We start from the raw sequence: 8,940 nt of genomic DNA on the forward strand, positions 1-8,940 counted from the left end.
CACTGTCCGGCTAATCTTTGTACTCTTGTAGAAACAGTGGGGGGCGGATGGAGGTTGGTGTTTCTCCATGTTGCCCAGGCTAGTCTCAAACTCTTGCCCTCAGGTGATCTTCCCGCCTGGGTCTCTCACATTTCTGGGATTCCCGACATGAGCTTCTTTGGGCCCTCTATGTTCCAACTTCTGGCAGAGCTGACATGATTCAGCGAGAAAGGGGACTTCTGGTTTTAAAATGGCGGCTTGACTTCCCCTCCCCCTAGAAAGCCAAAAGCAAATATGCAGCCCCAAGATTTTCCCCAGCAACAACCTGGAGCTCAGATTTCAGGATGAGACAGATCCCCAGATCCCCGGGGGAGTGGGGGTGGGGGGGATGGAGAAGTGAAAATATTCCGAGCAAGCGGCAGGAAAACCGGGCTTCCACATCCGCCACGCCCCTCCCACCACTGATGCCTGCACCAGGCGCAGGGAAATTCTTCTGTCAGTGCGCGGGTTCCGTGGTGTAAAAAGTGAGTTCCAAGGGTCAACTAGCTTTCCCACCATGTTGGGTTTCCTGGTCGGAGGCCTGTCCTTGCCTCAGCCATGGAAAATGTGGTGCCTGCTGAAGGGAGCCACGTTCCTAGAACAGGCAGAGACAAAGAGAGCGGGAGCTGGAAACCGCTCTGTAGACGGCAGAGACCTCAATCATAGCGGGTACTCAGCAGTGCCTCGCTGGAGGAGGATGGTCTCCAGGTCCGCCAAACCCTAGGCAGCCTTCCCGCCGAGGTAGAAGGAGGGGATGGGAACCCGAGGGTTTATTTTATTCGTCTTAGAACCGTATACTCCTTTAAATGTATTTTTTTTTTCCAAAAGTTATGTTTTTCGGCCAGGCACAGTGGCTCACGCCTGTAATCCCAGCACTTTGGGAGGCTGAGGCGGGAGTATCACCTGAGGTCAGGAGTTCGAGACCAGCCTGGCCAACACGGTGCAAACCCGTCTCTACTAAAAATACAAAACTTAGCTGGCACCGTGGCTCATGCCTGTAGTCCTAACACTTTGACAGGCCAAGGGTAGCGACTCGCTTGAATCCAGGACTATAAAGACCAGCCTGGGCAACACGGCAAAACCCCATCTCTAATAAAACCACCACCACCCCAACCCAAAACATTAGCCAGGCGTGGCTGCCCACACCTGTGGTCCCAGCTACTCGAAGGAAGATTCTTTGAGTCCGCGAGGTGGAGTCTGCAGTGAGCCGAAATCACGCCACTTTATTCCAGCCAGGGCCATAGCCTGGATGAAAGAGTGAGACCTTGTCTCCAAAATTTTATTTACTTATTTTTTTGTAGAGGTGAGGTCTGGCTATGTTGATCGGGCTGCTATGGAACTCCTGGGCTCAAGGGATCCTCCTACCTCAGGCTACCGAGTAGGTGGGATTACAGATGCACACCACCGTCCAGCTCATTTTTGTATTTTTTGTAGAGGCGGGGGTGGGGAGTGGGCGGAGTCTCTCCTTCCTCTTGGGCCTCCCACATCTCTGGGATTCCTGGCATGTGTCCCGTGGACGCCTCCATCTTCTAACTTCTGGCTGAGCTGAGATGATTCAGCTAGAAAGGAGACTTCCCGTTTTAAAATGGCGGCTTCCCCGCCCCCTAGAAAGCGGAAAAGAAATATGCAGCCCCGAGATTTTCCCCAGCAACAACCTGGAACTCAGATTTCAGGATGAGACAGATCCCCGGGAGAGTGGTGGGGGCATGGAAAAGTGACAATATTCTGTAGGAAATTTTCCCGGTAGGAAAATCGGGCTTCCACGTCCACGACGCCCCTCCCACCACTGATGTCTGCACCAGGCGCGGGGAAACTCTTCCCTCAGTGCGCGGGTTCTGTGGTAGAAACAATGTGTCCCAAGCGTCAACCAGCTTTCCCACCTTGTTGGGTTTCCTGGCCGGAAGCTTGTCCTTGCCTCAGCCATGGAAAACAGGGTGCCTGCTGAAGGGAGCCATGTTCCTAGGACAGGCAGAGAGAAAAGGGGCCGTGGATGGACCACCTGGAAACTGCTCTGTAGCGGGTGGAGATGCTCAATCAGAGCGGGTACTCGGCAGTACCTTGCTGGAGGTTGGTACCCAGGTGCTTGGGCACCACCCCCTAGGCAGTCTTCCCTTCCAGGTAGACAGAGGGCGTGGATACCTGAAGGTTTATTGTGTTACGCTTCAAACTCCACATATTTTACGCATACTCCTTTGCATGTATTTTTTTCCCCCTAAAAGTTGTGTTTTTCGGCCAGGCACAGTGGCTCTCGCCTGTAATCCCAGCACTTTGGGAGGCTAAGGTGGGCAGATCACCTGAGGTCAGGAGTTCACGGCTGGCTTGGCCAATATGGTGCAATCCCGTCTCGACTAAAAATACAAAAATTAGCTGGGCACCATGGCTCACGCCTGTAATCCTAACATTTTGGGAGGCCAAGGCTAGCGGATCGCTTGAGTCCCGGACTAGAAAGACCAGCCTGGGCAACATGGCGAAACCCCATCACTACCAAAACAACAACAACAACAACAAAAATCCAACAACCCAAAACCAAAAAATGAGCCAGGCATGGCTGCCCACACCTGTGGTCACAGCTACTGGGGAGGAGAGAAGATTGTTTGAATCCGATGAGGTGGAGTTTGCAGTTAGCTGAAATCACGGCACTGCACTCCAGCCAACGGTGACAGCCTGGGTGACAGAAATCTTACTCCAAACATTTATTTACTTATTTTTTTGTAGAGGTGAGGTCTCGCTGTGTTGATCGGGCTGTCAAACTCGTGGGCTCAAGCGATCCTCCCACCTGAGCCTCCCGAGTAGCTGCGATTACAGATGCGCGCCACCGTCCGGCTAATTTTTGTATTTTTTCTAGAGACGGGGTCAGGGGGTGGGGTCTCTCCTTCCACCTGAGCCTCCCACATCTCTGGGATTCTGGGCGTGAGTTCCGTGGGTGCCTCCATCTTCTAACTTCTGGCCGAGCTGAGATGATTCAGCGATAAAGGGGACTTCTGGTTTTAAAATGGCGGCTTGACTTCCACGCCCCCTAGAAAGCCAAATACAAATATGCAACCGAGATTTTCCGCAGGAACAAACCTAGAGCTCAGATTTCAAGATGAGACAGATCTCTGGAGGAGTAGGGGAGGCATGGAGAAGTGAAAATATTCCGAGCAAGCAGCAGGAAAATCAGGCTTCCACATCCGCCACGCCCCTCCCACCACTGATGCCTGCACCAGGCACGGAGAAATTCTTCACTTAGTGCGCGGGTTCCGTGGTGGAAAAAAATGTGTCCTAAGCGCCAACCAGCTTTCCCACCTTATTGGGTTGCCTAGTAGGAGGCCTGTCTTTGCTTCAACCATGGAAGACGTGGTGCCTCTTGCTGAAGTGAGCCACGTTCCCAGGACAGGCAGAGACAAAGAGGGCAGTGGGCGGACCACCATCCCCCATCCTGGAAACTGCTCGGCAGAGACGCTTATTCAGAGCATGTACTCAACAGTGCCTCGCTGGAGGAGGTTGGTCGCCAGGTCCTTGCGCGCCAAGCCCTAGGCAGCCTTCCCTCCCCAGGTAGACGGAGGGGATGGGTAACCGAGGGTTATTTTATTCGTCTTAGAACTGTATACTCTTGAATGTATTTTTTCCAAAAGTTATGGTTTTTTTTGGCCAGGCACAATGGCTTACGCCTGTAACCGCAGCACTTTGGGAGGCTGAGGCGGGTGGATCCCCTGAGGTTAGGAGTTCAAGGCTAGCCTGGCTAACATGATGCAACCCCGTCTCTATTAAAAATACAAAAATTAGCTGGGCACCGTGGCTCACGCCTGTAATCCTAATACTTCAGGAGGCCAAGGCTAGCAGATCGCTTGAGTCTAGGACTACAAAGACCAGCCTGGGCAACAAAGCGAAACCCCATCACTACCAAAAAAAAAAAAAAAAAAAACCAACCCAAAACCAAAAACTTAGCCAGGCATGACTGCCCACACCTGTGGACTACTCAGGAGGAGGGAAATTTGAGTCCAACGACCTGGAGTTCGCCGTGAGCCGAAATCACACCACTGCACTCCAGCCACGGCGACAGCCTAGGTGACAGAGTGAGGCCTCACCGCTACAAAAAAATAGGAATTTAGTTATTTTTTTTGTAGAGGTGAGGTCTCGCTGTGTTGATCGGGCTGCTGTTGAACTCTTGGGCTAAAGCGATCCTACCACTTCAGCCTCCCGAATAGCTGGGATTACAGATGCGCGCCACCGTCGGGCTAATTTTTGTATTTTTTCTAGAGACGGGAGCGGGGGGCGGGGTCTCTCCTTCCGCCTGGGCTTCCCACATCTCTGGGAAATCGGGCATGAGTCCCGTGGGGGCGCCTCCATCTTCTAACTTCTGGCCGAACCCAGATGATTCAGCGAGAAAGGGGTCTTCTGGTTTTAAAATGGCGGCCTGACTTCCCTGCCCCCTAGAAACCAAAAACAAATATGCAGCCCTGAGATTTTCCCCAGCGACAACCTGGAGCTCAGATTTCAGATGAGACAGATCCGGGGGTGGGGTCGGGGGGGAGGGGGGCTTGGAGAAATGAAAATATTCCGAGCAAGCGGCAGAAAAATCGGGCTTCTACACCCACCACACCCCTCCCACTACTGATGCCTGCACCAGGCGCAGGGAAACTATTCTCTCAGTGCGCGGGTTCAGTGGTGGAAAAAATGAGTCTCAAGCGTCAACCAGCTTTTACACCATGTTGAGTTTCCTGGTCGAAGCCTGTCCTTGCCTCATCCTTGGATGACGTGGTGCCTCCTGCTGAAGGGAGCCACGTTCCCAGGACAGGCAGAGAAAAAGAGGATGGTGGGCGGACCGCCATCCCCCGCCCTGGAAACCACTCTGTAGTTGCCAAAGAAGCTCAATTAGAGCAGGTACTCAACACTGCCTCGCTGGAGGAGGATGGTCCCCAGGTGCTTGGGCACCAACCCCTAGGCAACCTTCCTGCCCAGGTAGACGGAGGGGATGGGTAACTGAGGGTTGTTTTATTTGTCTTAGAACTGTGTACTCCTTTGAATGTGTTTTTTTTCCCCCAACAGTTGTTTTTTGGCCAGGCACGGTAGCTCACGCCTGTAATCCCAACACTTTCGGAGACTGAGGTGGGTGGATCACTTGAGGTCAGGAGTTTGAGACCAGCTGATCCAGCATGGTGCAACCCCGTCTCTACTAAAAATACAAAACTTAGAGGGCACCGTGGCTCACGCCTGTAATCCATACACTTCGGGAGGCCAGGGCTAGCGGATCGCTTGAGTCTAGGATTATAAAGAGCAGCCTGGGTAACATGGCAAAACCCTGTCTCTACCAAAACAAAACAACCACAGCAACCCAAAACCAAAAAAATTAGCCAGGTGTGGCTACACCTGTGGTCCCAGCTACTTGGGAGGAGGGAACATTCCTTGAGTCCGTGAGGCGGAGTTTGCAGTGAGCCGAAATCACGCCATTGCACTCCAGCCAGGGCGACAGCCTGGGTGACAGAGTGAGACCCTACCTCCAAAATTTTATTTACTTATTTTTTGGTAGAGGTGAGGTCTCACTATATTGCCCAGGCTGGTCTCTTAACTCCTGGACTCAGGTGATCCTCCCACCTCAGCCTCCTGAGTAGCTGGGACTACAGGCACCAGCCACCATGCCTGACTAATTTTTCTTTATTTTTTGGTAGAGGTGAGGTCTGGCTTTATTGATCCGGCTGCTGTCGAACTCCTGGGCTGAAGAGATCGTCCCACCTCAATTTCCCGAGTAGCTGGGATTACAGATGCACGCCACCGTCTGGCTAATTTTTGTATTTTTTCTAGGGGCTGGGCGGGGGGGCGGGGTCTCTCCTTCCGCCTGGGCCTCCCACATCTCTAGGATTCCGGGCTGGAGTTCAGTGGGTGCCACCATCTTCTAACTTCTGGCCGAGCCCAGATGACTCAGCGAGAAAGGGGACTTCTGGTTTTAAAATGGCGGCTTGACTTCCCCGCCCCCTAGAAAGCCAAAAACAAACATGCAGCCCCTAGGTTTTCCCCAGCAACAACCTGGAGCTCAGATTTCAGGATGAGACAGATCCCTGGGGATATGGAGAAGTGACAATATTCTGAGCAAGCGGTAGGAAAATCGGGCTTCCACATCTGCCACACCCCTCCCACCACTGATGCCTGCACAGGCGCGTAGAAACTGTTCGCTCAGCGCGCGGTTCCGTGGTGGAAAAATGACTCCTAAGCTTTAACCAGCCTTCCCGCCATCTTGTGTTTCCTGGCCAGAGGCCCGTCCTTGCCTCAGCCATGGAAAACATGGTGCCTGCTGAAGGGAGCCACGTTCCCAAGACCCGCAGACACAAAGAGAGCGGTGGGCGGACCCATCCCCCTGCCCTGGAAACTGCTCTGTAGTCATCAGAGGTACTCAATCATTGCCAGTTCTCAGTAGTGCCTCACTGGTGGATGGTCCCCAGATGCTTGGGCACCAACCCCTAGTCAGCCTTCCCGCCTAGGTAGATGGAGGAGATGGGTACCCGAGGGTTATTTTATTCGTCTTAGAACTGTATACCCCTTTGAATGTATTTTTTTTTTCCCCAAAAGTTATGTTTTTCGGCCAGGCATGGTGGCTCACGCTTGTAATCCTAGCATTTTGGGAGGCTGCGCCGGGCGGATCGCCTGAGATCAGCAGTTTGAGACCAGGCCGGCCAACGTGGTGCGACCCCGTCTCTACTAAAAATACAAAAATTAGTTGGGCACCATGGCTCACGCCTGTAATCCATACGCTTTGGGAGGCCAAGGCTAGCGGATCGCTTGAGTCTACAAAGACCAGCCTGGGGAACATCGCGAAATCCCGTTTCGACCAAAAACAACCACCACCACCACCCAAAACTAAAAAATTAGTTAGGCGTGGCTGCCCACACCTGTGGTCCCAGCTACTCCGGAGGAAAGATTCTTTGAGTCCGTGAGGTGGAGTCTGCAGAGAGCCGAAATCATGCCAGTGTTCCAGCCAGGGCGACAGCCTGTGTGATAGAGTGAGACCTCACCTCTACAAAAAAATAGGAATTTACTTATTTTTTTTGTAGAGGCGAGGTCTCACTATGTTGATCGGGCTGCTGTCGAACTCCTGGGCTCAAGAGATCCTCCCACCTGAGCCTCCCGAGTAGCAGGGATTACAGATACGCGCCACCGTCCGGCTAATTTTTGTATTTTTTCTAAAGACTGGAGCGGTGAGAGGGGGGCGGGGTCTCTCCTTCCGCCTGGCCTCCCACGTCTCAGGGATTTCGGGCATAGGTTCCGTGGGCGTCTCCATCTTCTAACTTCTGGCCGAACCCAGATGATTCAGCGAGAAAGGGGACTTCTGGTTTTAAAATGGCGGCTTGACTTCCCCGCCCTCTACAAAGCCAAAAGCAAATATGCAGCCCTGAGATTTTCCCCAGCGGCAACCTAGAGCTCAGATTTCAGGATGAGAGAAATCCCCGGCGGAGTTGGAAGGGCATGGAGAAGTGAAAATATTCTGAGCAAGCGCCAGGAAAATCGGACTTCCACATCCGCCACGCCCCTCCCACCACTGATGACTGCACCAGGCACGGGGAAACTCTTAGTGCGCGGGTTCTGTGGTGGAAAAAAATGTGTCCTAAGCGCCAACCAGCTTTCCCACCTTGTTGGGTTGCCTGAAAGGAGGCCTGTCCTTGCCTCAGCCATGGAAAATGTGGTGCCTGCTGAAGGGAACCACGTTTCCAGGACGGGCAGAGACAAAGGGGGCGATGGACGGACCATCATCCTCAGCCCTGGAAGCTGCTCTGTAGTGGGTGGAGATGCTCAGTGAGAGCGGATACTCAACGGCGCCTCACTGGAAGAGGATAGTCCCCAGGTGCTTGGGTGCCAACCCCTAGGTAGCCTTCCCGTCCAGGTAGACAAAGGGGGTGTGTACCTGAGGGTTTATTATATTATTCTTCAAACTGCATATATTTTAGGTATGCTCTTTTTGTATGTTTTTTTTCCCCCAAAAGTTATGTTTTTCGGCCAGGCATGGTGGACGCCTGTAATCCCAGCACTTTGGGAGGCAGAGGCGGGCGGAGCACCTGAGGTCAGGAGTTTGAGACCAGCCCGGCCAACAATGATGCAACCCGGTTTCTACTAAAAATACAAAAATTCGCTGGGCACAGTGGCTCACACCTATAATCCTAACACTTTTGGGAGGCCATGACTAGCGGATCGCTTGAATCCAGGACTAGCAAGACCAGCCTGGACAACATGGCCAAACCCCGTCTCTACCAAAAACACCAACGACAACCCAAAACCAATAAATTAGCCAGGTGTGGCTGCCCACACTTGTGTCCCAGATACTCGGGGGGGAGGGAAGATTGTTAGAGCCCGCAAGGCAGAGTTTGCAGTGAGCCACGATCACGCCACTGTACTCCAGCCTGGGCGACATCCTGGGTGACAGAGTGAGACTTTGTCTCCAGATTTTTTTTTGTTTTTGTAGAGATAACGTCTGGCTATTTTGTTCGGGCTGTTCTCAAACTCCTGGGCTCAAGCGATCCTCCTGCCTCGCATCCTGAGTAGCTGGGATTTCAGATGTGCGCCACCGTCCGGCTAATTTTTGTATTTTTTTGTAGATACGGTATGGGGAGGTGGTTGGAAGGGTTTCTCCGTGTTGCCCAGGCTGCTCTCGAACCCCTAAACCCTCAGGCGATCTTTCCGCCTGGGCTTCCCACATCGCTGCGTTTCCGGGCAGAAGTCCGGTGGCTGCCTCCATCTTATAACTTCTAGTGGAGCCGAGATGATTCAGCGCGAAAGGGGAGTTCCGGTTTTAAAATGGCGGCTTCTCCAGCTCTTGGAAAGCCAAAAACAAATATGCAGCCCCGAGATTTTCCCCAGCAATAACCTGGAGCTCAGATTTCAGGATGAGACAGATCCCTGGGGATATGGAGAAGTGACAATATTCTGAGCAAGCGGTAGGAAAATCGGGCTTCCACA

The sequence above is a fragment of the Cebus imitator genome, unplaced genomic scaffold (assembly GCF_001604975.1).
Source record: "Cebus imitator isolate Cc_AM_T3 unplaced genomic scaffold, Cebus_imitator-1.0 Scaffold70, whole genome shotgun sequence".
Taxonomy (NCBI): domain Eukaryota; kingdom Metazoa; phylum Chordata; class Mammalia; order Primates; family Cebidae; genus Cebus; species Cebus imitator.